The following is a 17,316-nucleotide window of genomic DNA, read 5'->3' on the forward strand; positions in this document are numbered from 1 at the left end:
TGATATATACAAAAGAATAAATATAGTCTTGTGGGGATGGTTTTGGAGTTGTACCCGCTGGGGCGGGGATAAGGATGAATTTAGACCCACCGCGGGGATGGGGATGGGGATGGGGATGGGGATGGGGATGGGTATGAAAATTTTAGATGGGGATGGGGATGGGAAGGCCAACATCCGCCCCGCCCCGCCCCATGTACGTCCCTAATTATACATATATTTCCTAAATGTATCATATTCAAACTTATTATTTGTATCAATCAAACCTTATCTAAACTTATTTATGTGAACTTATTTTTCCTAAAATAAGTTAAATAAAGGTCAACATATAAAGTCCAAGTTAAGATAACAAATAGGGTCCAAATCAGTCAAACGTAATCAAAGAGACCCAAAGTCATCTAACGCGAAATAGACCTACTCAAACCTGTTTTGAACTTAATACTTCAATTTGAGCATAAAAAAATACGAAGCTGATGACTTAATCAAAACTCGACTTGGACCCAATAATTATTGCCTCGACTCAAAATTGATCTGACCCAAACCAAGGTGGGTAAGAAAGGGTAACTTTAACCATTATGACAAGTTATAATTTTATACAAATGTGAAAGTCAAATTATTTATTAGATTAAAAATAAAGATAGTGAGTTATACCATTAATTTTATACCAATATGAAAGTCAAATTGATTTATTATGTTTATAAGTCTTATGCTTATATGTCATGATGCTTATAATATAATTAATAATCCATTGTTCTTTACGCATAAGTTAATCAAACTTGTGACTTTCATGACTCAAACTCAACTCATCATCATCAATATTGATTTGCCCATTTTGCGAAAGAGTCAACTACTTCTACTCACTATTACTTTTTCCAATTGGATAAACCCATTTTCAAACTTACCGGTTCAACCCAAACTGATTATGACCCGAAACGATTACAACCCGACCCAATTAGGACCTAATCGGAATAGAAATCGCAATAAAATATAACTAAACTGAACTGACTCGATAATTTTTAAAACCGACCAGCTAATCATTTCAACTCGTTATAAACCGATCCGTTAAACCCAAAACCGATAAACCCAACCCGAATCCGAACCGTTTACCCGAATTGACACCCGTAAACAACATGTATTATGTATTTTTTTTTTGAGAAACATTATTATTAATGTCAAAAAATAAAATTATTATTATACCATCACTAATGAGTAATGATTCGACCAATTAGTTGTTGGTGCAGTGGTGATTGGTATTGCACTTGGTAGGGAGGACCCGTGTTTGATCCCCCGCAACAACAATTGGGAGAGGACTGAAACCTAACTAACCAAAATTGATCCCCGAAATCGAATTAGCCCAAAGGGTGAACCGGGTTAAAAAAAAAAAAAAAAAAAAAAAAAAAAAAAAAAAAAAGAGTAATGATTCTCCAAACAAATCACTGAAGACTAAAAAACTCCAACTAATTCGTTGAGTTCCCACAAAATCCTTTTGAAAAAGAAAAAAATTCCTAAAAAAAAAACAAGTCAAAAGACTGCCATCTAATATTCCAAACTTGATCTCCTTCAGAATTTCACTCATCAAATTCGAATTTGATTTCGATTTTTTTATATCAATTTCTAATTTTTTAGTGTAGATTGAAGATAGTGAGGAATTAATAATAGATTGTTTGGTATCATCTTCTAATTATATCTTAGTGTTACTAGAAGATAGCAAAGGGTAGGTCGAGGAAGAAACAAAGACAAGTCCGAAAAAGCTACTCAACTAGCTAATTGCTGTTTGTTAATCTGGTATTCTTCATCCAATTTTTAGTACTTGGATTTATTAAACTTTCTAATTTCATCAAATATTAATTTTGTTATCAGATTTCTTATCCTTTATACATGGTATTACAATAATATAAGTAAAAGAAATATATAGGTTATTCTGGAAATCTGATAGTATTCGAGCACCTCATATAGTTTTTAATTGGATTCTGAAAATTTGGTATTGTATTATTCTTCATAATATTGTTAATTTATAACTTTGCAACTAGTAGTGGAAATTTAGTTTGGTAAAAAGAATTATTGGATTTGCAGATTTTATATATCAATCATGTAGCAGCATATGCAATTGTTGGCTTTTGAAACTGATTCAATATGACTTAGAATTGTGTTCTTGTGATAATACATGCAGACTTCTTGTCTTTATAAAGAATTAGATTATGAATATTTCCTTATTTCAAAATTGCTATTATGTCGGGCTAAATCTTATTGGGTACAATATATATATATATATATATATATATATATAGTTGTAACTAAAAATTAAAAATTTTCTTCATTTGCCTTCAAAATTACCTAAACAATTATTAAAAGGAGATACATAAGAAAAATATTGGAGTAACTTCTGATTTTCTTATAAAACATTTAATTAGATAAAACATCATATAGTTGACAATACATCAACTGATATTGTGTATTCAATGAAATAATGTCATAGATTATCAACATAAATTGTTAGGTGACAATTTTATTGTCGTTATCTTATCCAGCAACATTTCCTAAACATGTTTCCTTAGGAAAGAGAAAAGCAACACTATAGGTGATTGTTGCCTTAAATGGTCTATAGCAACACATTTTTAATTGTTGGACAAGGGTCTAGTATTATTATTTTGGTTCATAGTAACATTTTAAAAATCGTTGCCTTAGGTTATCAAGGGTAATAGTTTATTTAGTGTTGCAATTTTAGGTGTTGCCTATTGTCATTATTTTTGTAGTATAGTGCAGCTATTGGAGAGGGGATGTGGTAGGAAGCTGCAGTAGCAACTATACATCAATAGCAGGCACCATTTGCTGCATATCAATTGGAACAGTGCAGGTAGCAGGCTGGCTTCATAGTGGTACCTTAGGCAAGACAGTAGTGCAACAGAAGGTCTATGCAGTTTTATAGCTATGCATATGCAGGCTAGCAAGAAGAGTTTTAATGGGCAGTAGGCTAATATAACCATATAGGGAATAATAGCTAAATTACAACCAATAAAAGGTAAACCAGCACTCAAATTACAAACTTATGGAAGAGTAGGCAATATAGGGTATATTTCGGACTTGAAGATATGCCTTAGGTCATGACTTATGTTATTCATGGAGTGATAGTAGATAGCAACGTTATAATTTATACAAGAATCAACATGGTCTCCCCTGCCAAGGTAAAAGTATAAAGAAATAGTAAACAAAATCATAAGAAAGAATGATTTCAAGCCTGAAACCACCTTGGAAATCTGTGTGTAGTAGGAACCTTTTCGAAATTATTAGAAACCTGTTGTACTGCAAATATTACTACACTAGTCATTCGATTTTCATGATCAAATTCATACACTCTAACATAGGGATGAATTAGTCTTATAAGAAATGCATATATTAAACATCTTGAAGATACCCTGATATCTTTACTACCAGAACTTCCATGACAAGTGTTCTAGATGTTCCTTGTTAAAGTTTCAGCATTAACACCTCTGAGGACTCCTTTTCTCTTTCAATTGCTTCAAAAAAACATGACACTAGAAAGCAATGGGACTCTAGTTGACGGGAACATAAGGTTTGCTAAGTAAGAAGGCCCATAATCAAATCTTTACAATAGTCCCTTATTCTGACCCTACTGCTTTCATGAAATAAAAGATTTCGTTTAGCTAACTAAACCATATAATGTGAAAGACAGTGTGTCCATGTCTTTATGCTGTGTTCATCTTATTTATTATCGCAGTCATCTATTTAGCTCAAACCATTCATCAAAGAAAACTTGCTTGATTCCAGAAATTCAGATCGAGTTGAAAAACATGACAGGAAAGGAAAGTGTAAACAGGGATATTAGAGGTACAGGGTAAAAAAGAGGACAAATGAGGGAAAAATTAGCCTACTAAATTGGTCAAGGGTTCAGACAAATGTTTAAGTGATTGTGTTGTTTACGCAACAAATGGATACCATTATTATACAAGTGGGTTAATGAAACAACAATCAGACCTTAACACAACTATGGGTCTTATACAATATTCAATTGTCATTCCCAGCAAAGCATAATATCATTCAAGCTTTCTGTCATATTGCAATTTAAGGATGATAATTTATAATTAAAGCTAAAACAAATAATATATACCAGTCATCAAAATTAACCCATATTAAGTAGTAAAAATGACGATTTCGCTGGCATCAAATCTAACTAGACACTCTTGAAAGCAAATTAAAGTGTGAGTAGAGAGCAAGCCAACAAATTAATTGCAAAACAAATTTGAGATTATTTAACCCCTAACCTGAGCAGAGAGTAGAAAGCAAGCAGATCAAGAAATGAAAAGCAATGAGTAACTGATTCTTGGGAAAATTTTGGAGCCGAAAAAATTCCCATTCGCGTGCTTTTGTGGAGGTTATGGAGATCAAGAAATGGAGTTATGGAGATCATGGGGGTTTTTATTTAATTTTTTTTTTTTTTTTGGAAAAGGTTCATCTGGTTTCGTTGCTCTGAGCCTCTGAACTTGTTTCTTTGATGTTGGTTATTGTTTTACTGTTTTACACTTTTACCTTGTTATGTTGTAGGGGCCTTTGTTAACTTTATAATATCGCTGTCCCTCTTTTAATCTTTTTCATTTAAATAATAACAAATAAATAAAAAGTGTTCACCAATTCACTACATAGGTGGATAGGCTAGCTATATGCGGAGTATTTCACTTAAAGGTGCCAAAATGTGTTCCAATCTGAAATCAACTAAAAAAAAAAAAAAACCCTCAATTCGATCAAACTTTGACTCGCATGGACTAAATAATTTAGTATAACTCAAGTTTGAAATTAGACCTAACTCGACCCAAGCTCAACAAATCCGACCCAAACACCTGAATTGACACCTCTAAATTTCCACTTTGTCAAAAAAATAAATTTATGTTGTCCATAATTGATTGGTTTCCTATCATTATTTTTAACTATTATCATAAAAAAATACAAAAAAAAAAATAATATTTTCACATAGATACTTCCTCACTTCCTTTAAATGTTCGTCTCACTTAGACTATGCACTACCATGACTAAAAATAACTTTCATTGCATATTAGTAACACATATAATAATTAAATATTAATAAACTATTCATTGAAATGAATCAAATAATGCCCAATATGATTATGTAATTATATTTTAATATTTAAAGTAATTTATAAGATTATTTCATCCTATAAATTACTAGGTTAAACCCCGTGCAAGACGCACGGTTGTTAAATAGTTGTAATGAAAACCAAATTATAGAAATGGTATAAAAATATAAGGACCCGACGCACCAATTATTCAATTATGAAGTATATAACCACATCTAATAGTTATAATGAGGAATGTAATATTTTAGAAATTTTAATTTAGATTTATGTAAAGCAAATGTCATTATTTGGATACAATCCTTCATTATGATAAGAATACTATTTTTTAATTAAAGTACATAACTTAGTTTATTGATAAACTGTAATTAATTGCATAGTCACTTATTAGCCTTTAGCTCTTATCTGAACTTGTCAAAATTATCATATGAGCTTATTTTGTATTATATATTTTCACCAATCAACCCTAACCTAAACTTATGCAACCTTATTTTTACTAGTTAAAGTAAGTAAAAAAAAAAAAAAAAAAGGTGAACAGTATGAAGTTATTTGTAATAATGTTTAACAAAGTTTTTATGTCAAGGTTTAAATTTATACAAATACAAAAGTCAAATTGTATAGATACAAAAGAAACATAGAGACTTTTACCAGGCCAATTAAGTTTTATATTTATGTGACAGTCAAATTGTTTTATCATGCTTATAAGTCATGATGCTTAAAATTACAATTACTTATCCATTATTCTTTTACACATAAGTCATTTAAACTCGTGATTTTCATGAGTTAAAATCTTTTTGATACTGAATTGACCTGAATTAAACTCAATCTGATTTCAATATGACAAATATGAACTCAACTAGACTCAACATAGACCTATAAATTGATTATTCTAATCTCTATTGAGCGTACTTGAGGTTAACCCAACTTGATTTTTTTCCAAACTTATCATTGTCCTTTGTTTTTTTATTATTTAAAACTTAAACACAATTACTTTGTGCATGTACAATTTTATTTCATTAACAATGAATAATTTTTTCTTTGAAGGATGAACAAAATAATAAGTTTGTGGTTATCAATAAGGTATTAATTTTTTTTATCTATCATCTCGCCTATATAGCTATTATTATATTTTGCCAATTCAATATTACTTAACATGGTTGATAAAAAAAAAATGAGTAAAATACTTATATAGCTATTTTAAGTCACCAAATTTCATATGAAATTTCTAAGTTCACAACTCTAGCTCTAACTAATAGTTAATTACACATTGATTATCACACACTTTTTCATCTAACCATTGCTAATCATACAATAAAAAAATGTACTCTGTACTTAGAGCATACATTGATTATAACCTTAATTGATTTAATTGATAATTAAGTGTAAAATTTAAGCTCAAGATTAAATAATTGGTTTTACTAATCATTCATATATAGTAGTTTTTCCTTTTTTTTTTTAACTATACAGAGTAACTTTTTTTTTTTATTATTTTTATAAATTTATACAAAGTAAACAAAATCTCTTTTAATAAATATATTATTATTACTATTGTTATAGATTGGCTTGAAGGTAATGCTTAGTAGGAAATTATCTCATCTAGCATCTTAATTACTAACATATAGCAGTGTTCATGTAATAAAATTAAAGAAATTTTGTCAAGAACTACCAATAAAGCACATGTTTTGGAAACAACTACCTATTAAAATTTACTCTAACAATTCCGGCTAGAATCTCCTGCATGTGGGTTCTACTTTTTACCTTTATGAAGGGTTTTAGTATATTCAGGTGGATTTTATGAGGGAAAGGTAAAAAGAGGGACTCACATACGGGAGATTCTAGCCGGAATTGTTAGAGTGGTAGTGTCAGTTATACTTTTTACAACTTTGAGGTAAATTTATGGAAAAAAAAATTTAATAGATAATTATTTCCAAAATACATGCTTTAATTAGTGATTCTTGACAAAAAAATTTAAAATAAAAAAAACAAACAAAGGAAAAAAAAAAACACAAAACAAACCCCAAATAATTTGTTAGCAGCTTAGCACTCGTCACACAACAAACCAAGAACAAAATTCCCACAAAATCAATCAGCTAACGTTATTCCCACAAAATTTCCACAAAATCAATCCCATAAAATTCCCACAAATTCCCAATTAAGAATCCAAAAGATTGCTCTCTGTTATTCTAAACTCCAAAATATTGCTCAAATTTGATTTTGATTTCTATTTTCTGGTATTCAAGAAAGTGGAGAATTAATATAGATTGTTTGGCATCATCTTATCTATTTTCTGGTAGATCGAGGAAGTAACAAAGACGAGTAAGTTCTAAGTCGACTCAACTAGCTTGTGTGTTGTTCGATAATATGGTATTCTTCATCCTATTTAGTACTTGGTTTCTGGAAATTTCTAATTTCCAATTTCGTATAATACCATTTTTTTAATAGATTTAATAGAGGATACTAAGGGTATATTTATTCATCTTTTATACTTGATGTTACAACAATATGTGTAAAATAACATAGGATGATTCTGGATATTTGTTGTTTTATTAATACATGCTGATTTCTTGTCTTCTATAAGGAATTAGATTATGAATTATCATATTTTCAGTTTTGTTATTTTAAATTCTTAGTATGTCAGGCTAAGTCTTATTATGTTTGAAAAATACAGATTTTTTTTTTTAAATCAAATTAAATTAGATAAGTATGTTTATGCTTTAATTAGTTTGATTATCTAAATTAATATATAATCATAAATAGTTTAGCAATATTATTAGTGAACATTTCTGTTAGGCATCAAAATTTGAAACTTGATGCCACAAAAGGCCTGGAACCAGAAAAGAAGGCCGGCATATAATTGACTTATTCCATTTACATCTTGTTAGAATCTTGGATGGAAATAATAATGCTCTTAGGTAACACTTATTGTGGGGTAACATACATAATCCTTAGTTGTTGAAAACCTCTAGGTAATGGCACTATATAATAGTTAATAAAATCTGATGTATTGGATCGCCATGTGCTTGTTACCATTCTCTTTGGATTTATCTCTTTCAGGTGTGTGACTTAATTGTTGTATTGTGACCTTTAATTTATCTAGGAATTTATTGAGGAAGATGATGAACCGGAAATTTTATGCCCATGTACGAAGTGTGTTAACAGATTCTGGTTCACTAGGGAGGTGGTTTTCGATCACCTAATTGCTCATATATTTAACAAGAGGTATAAAGTGTGGAATTTTCATGGCGAAGGACTAACGGCAGGGTCTTCTTTAAGGGGAGGTGGGCATCAATGTCATAATCAAAACACATTAGACAATATAGGTGAGATGATTAATGATATATTCAGAGATGTTATGGGAGGTTCCACCCCTGAAGCAGAAGGAATTCACAAGGGTCTTGATGAGAAGGCTAAAAAGTTTTTTAAACTGTTAGAAGATGCAAAAGAGGAATTATATCCAGGTTGTAAAAAATTTTCAGTGCTTTCATACAGAGTGCAACTTTATTTACTTAAATGCCTTAACAGGTGGAGCAATTCTTCTTTCGATGAGTTGATGAAGCTTCAATGTGCTGCATTTCCATCAGCAAAGCTCCCCACTTCTTTTCATCATGCTAAAAAAAATGGTGAAGAACCTTGGACTTGATTACAAACGAATTGATGCGTGTCCCAATGATTGTATGCTGTATTAGAAAGAGCGTGCAAATGACAAGTCTTGCCATGTTTGTAAAGCTTCTAGGTGGAAATTAAATGAGAAACAAAAAGAGGAAGGTGCATTGCCCGACAAAGGAGTTCCTGCAAAAGTTTTGCGTTACTTTCCACTTAAACCTTGTCTACAAAGGTTGTTCATGTACCCTAAGATGGCTGAACTCATGACATGGCATGAAACTGATCGTAAGAAAGATGACAAATTAAGGCACCCTGCTGATGGATAAGCTTGGAAAAATTTCGATATTGCGCATCCTCAATTTGCAAGTGATTTTTGAAATGTGAGTCTTGGTCTTACTACTGATGGTTTCAACTCGTTCAGAACTATGAGTGTGTCATATAGTATTTGGCCAGTTGTTTTATCCATTTATAATTTACCTCCTTGGTTATATAATAAGTCTGAGTATGATATCATGTCTTTGATTATACCTGGTCCTTCTTCTCCAGGGTATGACATAGATGTTTATTTGTAATCGTTAATCGAGGAATTGAAGGAGTTATGGGAAGTTGGAGTTGACACTTATGATGCCGTGAAAGATGAAACATTTTCATTAAGGGCAGCCTTGTTATGGACAATCAGTGACTTTCTTGCTTATGCAATTTTGTCGGGATGGAGTACTAAAGGAGAATTTTCTTGCCCGAATTGTAATCATAAGACTTGGTCCAAATACCTTAAGTATAGTAAGAAAATGTGTTACATAGGACATCGTAGCTCTTTGAAAGAAAATCACCCATGGCGTCGTAATAAAAGAGCATTTGATGGTAATGTAGAAACAAGGCCTCCTCCTACTAGATTGTCGGGTTTTGATGTATTAAAAGATCTAGAAGGGTTTGACAATAAATTTGGGAAAACTCAAAACAAAGGCAGGAAGAAATTTCCTTGGAAGAAGAAATCTATTTTCTTTGAGCTTCCTTATTGGGAAACTAATACTTGCGTCACAATCTTGATGTTATGCACATTGAGAAAAATATCTGTGACAGTGTGCTTGGTACTTTGCTTGATATCACAGGGAAGACCAAAGACCATGTGGCAGCCCGCTTTGATTTACAAGATATGGGTATAATAAATGAACTCCATCCAAAGAGAACTAATAGTAGAGGGAAGCGTTTATACTCCAAAGCTTGTTTTTCCTTATCTTCTAATGAAAAAGACTTGTTTTGCAGTGTGATAAAAAGTGCTAAGTTTCCCGATGGTTGTGCATCAACCATCTCCAGATGCGTCCAATCCCATGAGAGGAATGTTACTGGTTACAAGAGTCATGATGCCCAATTTTTGCTTCATTATTTTCTCCAAGTTGCTGTAAAGAATACCTTGCCTAAGCAAGTAGCATCGACTATGATTAAGCTGGTCTATGTAGGAAAGTTCTAAAGTAAAGATCTTGACGATCTTGAATCTGAAATCATAGAGATACTTTGCCTACTTGAGAAGATATTCCCCCCTAGTTTCTTTAACATAATGGTCCACCTTCCACTTCATCTTGTAGATGAAGTAAGGCTTGGGGGGGCTGTTCAAGGTCGTTGGATGTATCCGAAAAAGCGGTATTTGGGTAAACTGAAGTCATATGTAAAAAATACAAGTCGACCCGAAGGCTCCATTGCAGAGGTCTACTTGGAAGAAGAATGCCTTATTTTTTGTTCTCTGTATCTTCACAATGATTTTAGTTCAAAGTTGAATCGGGCACGTTGAAATGATGATGATACGCCTCCAATGAAGATGGAAGCCTTTTTCCTAGTGTTGGACGTCCTTTAGGCGTAAAAAAGAAAAACAAGGGCAAAAAGGTTTCTCTAGATGAAGACACCTTGATGAAGGGTCACCGCTATGTACTCTTTAATTGCGATGAAATCAGTGATTACATAAGGTGAGTAAGTAATTTTAAATTGGTACTATTTCATATTAACTATATTTAATCTTTATTATTTTTAATTGACTAATACAACTAAGTTGCTTTGTCATATGTATGTAGTGAACATCAAGATTTAGTGAATCGTCAAAGAAGTCAAGGTAGACGAGGTAAGCGGACGGAGTAGGTGGGCGAGAGCACAAGAACACAGTCATGATAATTGAGCATGGTTCAAGGACCGTGTACGAGAAGAAAATGTTTCCAAAGAAATCAAGGCTTTACCCCAGGGTCCTGACTAGACTGTGAGAAGTTTTAAAGGGTACCTAATAAATGGTAACAATTTTCATACAACTGCACATGAGTCAAAAAGGAAAACTCAATGTAGTGGAGTTAGTGTAACATCTTCAATGTCGAGTTTTGCAAGTTTCAGGGATCAAAATCCTGTTGTTGGGGACGTCAAATATTATGGAGTTGTGGAGGATATCATTGAGTTAGATTATTTTGGACATTTCAAAGTGGTATTGTTTCGCTGTAGCTGGTTTCAAGTGGAGCAAGATGAGTTTGGCCTAACATGTGCAAATTTTAAAAGGTTATGCTATACTAATGACCCTTTTGTGATGGCTAATCAAGTAAACCAAGTTTTTTATGTGCAAGATTCTAAAGAAAAGCATTTGCATTACGTTATGGAAACTATCCCCGGAGATTTCTTTGATATGAGTGAAGAATCAAATGGTGATGTTGGAGTTTCTTATTGAAATGAATCTGCTCGCGATGGTGTTCGCCTAGGGGCAACTGTTGCTGATGACTATGATGTTAGTTGGTTGAGAGAGGACTTGCCTGGCACTACTGTTGATGTTCTAGAATACATGTTAGAAATGCAAGCAGAGCCGGAAATTGATGATTCGGATGATGAAATCGAGGACAATACTCTATGGGATTTCATGCAAGCAAGTGAAGATGAAGCTTAGGAAATATGATTTGTCATTTCTAGTATTCTATTTTTAGTAACTTTGAAGTAATAAAAGCTTAGGGATTTTAGCTTAAACAGTTTTGGTTTTGTTTGGTTTTTAGTAACTCTAGTATCCTGTTTTTGCTGCCTGTTATGTTTGCTTGGGAGTGGTCTGTTTCTGTTATGCTGTCGTCTGCTGTGAGGCTAATTCTGTTGAGATGTGTAGGTCCTCATTTCTTTGTTGGTTTGGCTGGCTGTGCTTGTAGCTGCTTTCCTGCTTAGCTGTTTGCTGCTGTTATTTCTATCCTGTTTTGCTGTAGGTCCTCGTTTCTTTGTTGGTTTGGCTGGCTGTGCTTGTAGCTGCTTTCCTGCTCAAGTGTTTGTTGCTGTTATTTCTGTCCTGTTTTACTGCAGGTCTGGTTTCTCCTGCTTTCCTGTATTGCTGGGAGCAGCTAGTGTGCTACAGGTCTGGTTTCTCTTGTTCTCTGGTCTACTGGGAGCTGCTGTTCGCACTGTTGTGGTTCTTTGTTGCTGGATTGCAGGTTCTCTTCAGGATGGTTTTTGTTTGTTTAGAGGATAATCTACACCATATCTAGAATACATCAATGTGGTTTGATAAGCTGACGAATGTTGGAGGAGATGTTAAGAATTTTCTAACAGCCAGCCACCCGCAGCAGCTGGCGGCACCAGCAGCTAGCAGCCACCAGCAGGCAGCAGCAGCCACCAGCAGGCAGCAGCAGCTAGTAGCTAGCAGCCAGCAACAGGCAGCAGCTAGCAGCCACCAGTAGGCGGGAGCAGCTAGCAGCCAGCAACTAGCAGCCACCAGCAGCCAGGAGCAGCTAGCAGCCAGCAACTAGCAGCCACCAGCAGGCAGCAACTGGCCGCCAGCCATCGATAGCAGCTAGGTAGTCGCCGGCTGCAGCAGCAGCTAGCCTCTGGCAGCAAACAATCGCTAACCGCAGGTAGTCGCAAGCTGCAGGCAGCAGCAACAACTCGGGTAAATATATGCTGAATTCTTTCAGCTACTTTGTAAAATTTATGTCATGCTTAATTAAGAATTCTAGCTTAAGCAATATTGGTTATGTTTGATTGCAAAAGTATATGTTAAATTGGACTTTTGAATCAAAATTAGTTTGAGAAAATTTTACTTTGGGTGAAATCATGTTGGTAACTAAAATTAGATAATTGCAAGTATTAGTATTCTCGCAGATTTATGGTATATATACAAATTAGACACAAATATTATAAGATCTTGGGGATTTTGTGAGTTGATTGATATTCTTACAACATCCATGTCAGATTTTGGAATTATAACATTTGAGAATTAGATTTTGGGCTGAAAATTGACATACATATATTTTTACATATACAATTTTGATAGCACAATAATATACAATTTTTATGTCATATTTATATGATATTTGTCACGCTTTCTCCCTACATTTAATTTATTGAGTATCATTTAATTTATATTTCGATTATTGCTCTCCTCGGGTTCTTTTTCTTTGTTTTGTAGGAATAAACTATTATGTGAGTCGAGTTACATATTGGAGATGTTCTTATGCGACAAAGAGAAGGAAATTACACAAGGACAACCTACTCCACAGCCAAGGTGTGGCATACGACCTTCTCCACAGCCTACCTGCGAATAGCACACTAAAGAGAAGAAGAAGAGTGGCAAGGGCAGCCCACTCCACAGCCCGCCTAGTGGTGATACTTAATTCTAGATGTTTTTATTATTTGATTTTCTAGCTTTAGTAGTATAATAATTTCAACCCTATTTTGATTGACTCGACTACTTATAATTCATAGCAATCACCAATATTGATACTACCTTCTCTGCGGGATCGACTCTAACTTACCCTACTACATATTAGGAGGATTAGTTAGGCTTTTATTATTTTTGTTATGTGTGCGACCGCCTATCAAATTTGTTTTATAAACTTGGGTTTTTGTAAGAAGCATTTCCATGTTATTGGGTTGATGTAGAGAGGATATGAAGGTAGATGCAGTTGTGTAGGTGAAATATTGTTCTTCACCCCACCTTTTTCTAGTCTTATATAACAAGCGAAAAAAGGAGTATGAATTATTAATCATTTAATAATTGTTTATTTCAATTTCAAAATTGTTAGAACTGTTATTAATTTTCACTTGTGTTTTTTTGCAGAATTGTAGGGATAAGTTTATCAAAGAAAGTATAAATTGCCTCTTTATGCTTTTAGTCTTAACTGCTTTTTTTTGCGGGCACACTGACTTGCTGATCATGCTTACCTAGCTCCTTATGGGGAAGGAAAATTACATCCCAGAGTTGCTCCCTATGCTCGCTTTTACATTTGTTAACCTCACCTCGAGCTCCGCTGTATAATGTGCTCCCCTCTGAGAGTTCTTTGCTGGCTACTCACTACCATCATCAAAGTTTTTTCTAGGTAAATTTTTTCTTTTATACAAAGGTATTCGATTTTTTTCATCGTCCATGGAGTTAAAATGATCTTGGATAGGATGGTATACATACAACTTTATGGAAAAACCTTACAAAATAATTACAAACTTGCACTGTTAGCCTTGTTATGAAGCTCACAGTACTCTTTTATGACCAAGACTATGTTTGGCTAAACCATAAACTATATTACGAGTTTACGACTTAAATAGATGAAGAGAAAGGATAAGGACTGAGTTTGGCTTCGTTTGTAGGCAATTGGGGGCAAGGGATGTGAGGTCCTCTGTTGATTTCGTTATATTTCTTGCTCATTACACTTGTTACGTACAATTACAACTTACAAGGTCAGTCTAAAATGTTAGTTCTAATAATTCTTAATTTGGATTTGACAGATAAGATTGTGATGATAGTTTTGGGTGTGATTGTTTTCAGCTTGATACTACATCGTTTGATCAGGGGAGTTATTATTTCTTTTATTGCTGTTATTGTGTAAGTGAGATTGGTAAGTTTTCTGGAGTATTTGGTTTGAAGGAACCAAGCTATTTTCAGGAATGTCGTGGTAATCCCCCTTGGAAATTATCAAGCAAGCTGATCATTGGTGTGTGAGATGGAAGGAAGCTAGAGCCATAAGGAAAAGGCCTGTGTGCACCGCCGCTCAGTTTGACAGCTTACAAAACCAACTCTGTTGGGGATCAGGTTTGGTTATTAGAATCATCAAAATATCAGTTTTGCAATATAAGGTTTATCTTTAATTTAATTCTCAGTATACTCAATTTAGGGTTCCTCTAAGATAGATTATTGAATGATTGATTTTGATTACTATAGTTATGAAAGATTATGACGCTTGGTTTTGTTGTCGGAATTTGTTATGGGCAATTTACACTAATTTTATATGCAAGAACTTTATGTGATTTTGGAGCCTAATTTGATAATGGTGTCAAATTGTAGATGGAACTATGAAAAATGGATTTTTTTTTTCATGGCGAGGTCTGAAGCCTCTACTGCCTTAGCTCTAGGGTAGACATGCCTAGGATATGCTAATGTACAGAAATTGATTGTTTTTTTAGCAACTCACATCAATGACTGCATTTTTAGATGAATTATGTGTCTGGATTGTTGATTTTATGTAATTGTTTTTTGTATCCATGATTATGTTTTTCAAAAACGAGTTGATTTAAAAGAACTATGGCTTTTGTGGCAACTTTCCCCTGTGAGAATAGATAGATTTATCAATGATGGAGTAGTGTGAGACCATGATGTACGCACTGAGAGGAAAGGTAGCGGGGTTGGCCTTCCAATAGCAATTAAAAAAAATTACAATATTCAAGCAGGATTCTAGCTACGTGATTCTGAATCAGATCATGATAATCCATCAGATGCTCACAATGACAGAGATGCTAGCACAGTCAACTTTTCAAAAAACAATAAACCAGAAGAATACAGTATTTGAGAAAGATTCAAGCTACTTGATTCTGAATCAGACTCTGATGATAAAAAACAAGAAACAGAAAGAATCCAACCATGGATATCTAGTGGGGTTGATTTTCCCAAAAACAATAAACAGAAAGAATCTAGTGGGGTTGATTTTTCCGAAAACAATAAACAGAAAGAATCCAACCATGGATATCACAGAAAATTCCTTGGAAAAATTGTAGATTTGCAGCCTCACATTTCCAAGCAGCAGGATATGTGGAAAGATTTTTGTACTAGTGATATATCTACTGTACAGACTCCGGCTTTTGATAAATTCTGCTTGTCGTTGGCTTTTAGCAGAATATGGATGCAATGTGAGGATGTAATGAACCAGAAGTGTACTTGCTTAATCACGATTGACTGTTTGATAAAGCAATTAGCATTTTCTTGATGATTTCAGTTGTTTGACTGCTTTTAAGTTGCTGCATAAGTTTTCTTATGGATGAAATAATCAGTGCTAACTAGAGGTAGATATATTTTGATAGGAAAAAAAATGTAGGTTTATGTTACACTGATTTTTCTGAAAATAGCTAAGCTATCCTGTGTAGCTGAAAGAAAACCTGCTTGAAACTCCATCTCTTACAACATGTGGACCATCCTTGTTTTACTTGATCACCTCCAAAGTTCCAATTTTTTGTGCTACTTTTGGTTCACACAGTTGACGATTCAGGAATAGAATTACCATCAACAATTATATTTGCTACTAAAAGACCCTCCTATTTCCTAATGATGATGGTTTTTTTTTTTTTGTGTGTGTGTGTGTGTGTGTGTGTGTGTGTGTGTGTGTGCAGTTTTTCATTTGTTATTGGCTTTTGTGTGCTGTATAATTGTGTCTATTAATAGCAATTTGGTTAACATGAATTTGTAACATTATCTCCAATTATTCTGATTGTGATTAATGTCAATGCGCTCACCTCTTTATTCTGCTGTGTCAATCTTTTTCAGGTGTATACCTGTAAAATGGACAAAAACTGATAGGTCAAATTGCCTATAGACATTATAGAAAGGTATCTATAACCAAATTGTTCTAATATGTCACTCTGCTCATGTTACTAAATATTATAAGCTTTGCTGTCATATATCTTAGTACCATGACAATTCTCCCTTCTTTATTTCCTGCTAAAATTCAGTGAAAGTGAATGAAACACCACAACATTGTCAGTCATACTATTTGCACTTTAGGGAAGATGACCAATGCTTGATTTTGTTCTTAACAGGAAAGTAGAAGAAGTTGTAAGAAGTCTACAAAGAAGGGTACTACGAAGAAAAAGTGAAAGTTTTAAGCTGCTAGCAATGAAGAATACTAGAATTAGTCTTCTCTGTGATCTCTTCTTTTTTTTTTTTTTTTTTAAAAAAAGATAGTCATGCTCTTAAGTAATTGATGTAATAATTACTGTCATTTTAGTCGGTATGCCTATGAATAAGATAATAAATTACTCATTTGTTGTAGTTTTGTGTAATACTATTAGTTCTATATTTTTGTTGGTCGAAGTGTTAATTCATTTCTGAAAGCTACAAATATCTCTATAGTCTAGACTGATTATACTTCACTGCTATGCTAATTCAAGTTGCCGTGTGAAATTATGATGTCAAATACTCTCAATAAACTTGACTCTTTCCTATAATTCCTTATTCACATCATTCGCACTTTTCCCATAAGACTATAATCAGTTACATAAGGCAATGGAAACACATGAAACAATCATTGTCTTTTATACCTGAAACAACGTTTTTAAAATTGTTGCATAGGAAACAATTTTATTGTTGTTATATTTTTGGACAACATTTGAAATAAATGTTGCCTTATGTAAA

The 17,316-nt window shown here is 33.4% G+C and overlaps 2 long non-coding RNA genes across 9 annotated transcripts; both read left to right on the top strand.

The window, feature by feature from the left end:
* The first annotated feature begins 793 nt into the window (after positions 1-793).
* LOC110702935 lies at positions 794-12,329 on the top strand. Of its 3 annotated transcripts, XR_002507630.1 has the most exons (4): positions 794-1,782; positions 8,200-9,085; positions 9,252-10,663; positions 10,769-12,329. It is a non-coding gene; the product is annotated as an uncharacterized LOC110702935 (long non-coding RNA). The 3 variants fall into 3 exon arrangements; XR_002507628.1 differs by having other exon boundaries at positions 8,200-10,663; XR_002507629.1 differs by having other exon boundaries at positions 8,625-10,663.
* Positions 12,330-12,344: 15 nt separating this feature from the next.
* LOC110702934 lies at positions 12,345-17,084 on the top strand. Of its 6 annotated transcripts, none has more exons than XR_002507627.1 (7): positions 12,345-13,304; positions 13,762-13,789; positions 13,870-14,020; positions 14,286-14,375; positions 14,464-14,727; positions 16,450-16,511; positions 16,722-17,084. It is a non-coding gene; the product is annotated as an uncharacterized LOC110702934 (long non-coding RNA). The 6 variants fall into 6 exon arrangements; XR_002507623.1 differs by having other exon boundaries at positions 12,345-12,591; positions 13,111-13,304; positions 13,762-14,020; XR_002507626.1 differs by having other exon boundaries at positions 12,345-13,789.
* Positions 17,085-17,316: the final 232 nt, after the last annotated feature.

This window comes from Chenopodium quinoa, unplaced genomic scaffold, assembly GCF_001683475.1.
Source record: "Chenopodium quinoa cultivar QQ74 unplaced genomic scaffold, ASM168347v1, whole genome shotgun sequence".
NCBI classification, from domain to species: domain Eukaryota; kingdom Viridiplantae; phylum Streptophyta; class Magnoliopsida; order Caryophyllales; family Amaranthaceae; genus Chenopodium; species Chenopodium quinoa.